This window comes from Megalops cyprinoides, chromosome 2 (genome assembly GCF_013368585.1).
Source record: "Megalops cyprinoides isolate fMegCyp1 chromosome 2, fMegCyp1.pri, whole genome shotgun sequence".
NCBI lineage: Eukaryota > Metazoa > Chordata > Actinopteri > Elopiformes > Megalopidae > Megalops > Megalops cyprinoides.
This window is the reverse complement of record NC_050584.1, coordinates 65,602,501-65,603,966: the sequence shown is the minus strand read 5'-3', so window position 1 is coordinate 65,603,966 and position 1,466 is coordinate 65,602,501.

The following is a 1,466-nucleotide window of genomic DNA, read 5'->3' as shown; positions in this document are numbered from 1 at the left end:
ACGCAAAGCGAAAAGGGGCAAATCGCAGGAACGGTTGAGCGACGGTTGGGCGCTCAGATGGGACTCTGTTCCTGTCAGTGTCGGTCGGAGAGACACTGCCCGTTCGGTCACGAGCGCCCGGAGTGTCGCAAGGCTTGACTTACGAAAGCTGGGGCCACACAGAACTCGGACAGTGGAGAGCACTGCTGTTCTGGTAAGGAGAGTCATGAGTCTTTTTTTTTCCGATACATCACATCTCACAAAATCTGTGTTGTAACGTGTTGCTAGTGCATGTGACGGAAAATGAAAAAATGTAATGATCTTCTGGGCGCAGTTTTTAAAAGGACAAGCCCCATTAAAGTTACAAGCACCTTTTAGACGGCACCTTAAAGTGCAAGCACTGCAGTGAAGGGGTGGGACAGTTTAGATATCAGCAGCTTGTGTGCATGTATGCATGTGTGTACATTTGTGTTATTTTATGAGACTGTCCTTTTATACAGGCCCTGTGGCTCAGTCCATCAAAATGTATTTGTTAAAGCCCTTTTTTTGATGGAGTTCTCACAAGGCAGTGGGCAAAGCATTGAAACTGTAGATGCAGCAGGATGAAAGCCTGGGAGGATATTCCCTGACCACAGGAGAGGCTGCAGAGAGAAAGCCACCAAAAACGGAGGGATGTAAAAACAACCGATATATCCATCTGAATGCAGAGTGAAGCAGGGGATGTGTATGAGGCTGGAGTGATGGCACTCAGTGGCATACGGTGGCTGGGCTGGGGGCTCTACTTCCAGCAGTTATTGGTGGGGGGGTGGTGGGGTAAAAACATTCGTTCTCAGTCTCATTCTGGTGCGTAGTCCATCTCATCGTCCGCTATCAGGGCCTCAAAGCCCTTGCTGGATTTTCCTTTGCTTTTGGGTCTCCTGCTTTGGGAAGATGTTCGCTTGTCGTCCCTTGCATCGGGCTGCTGGTACTGGTTCTGGTACTGGTTCTGATACTGGTAGCCCCTCTCCTCCGGGGGGATCCAGCCCCGCTACTGCCCCTCATCCTGAGTAGAGGTCATCAGGGTGGTCCAGTAAAGAGGGGCGAATGCTGTTGGCGGTGACCTCCTGCTGGCTGGAGGCTGCACTGCAGGGACACTCGTTGGTCAGGTGACGTGTCGGTAACAGATGTGGCATGGGAGTGCATTGTTATCTGCAGTCTACTCCCTCACACAGAGCTGCAACTCCTACAGAAAAAAGTGGTGTTTGAGACTCACTGCGCCGCACCCCCTTTCCTTCCCTCTTTCTCTGTCTCTCTCTCTCTATACCTGTCTCTCTCCCCCTCATTCTCTCTCTCTCTTTCTCTCTCTATATCCCTGTCTCTATCCCCCTCTTTCTCTCTCTCACTCTCCGACAGCCACTTCGCCCGCTCACCTCAGTATAGATGGACGCACGGACTATGGGAGAGATGGACAGGGAGACTGCCATCACCTCCGCTCCCACGGCAACAAG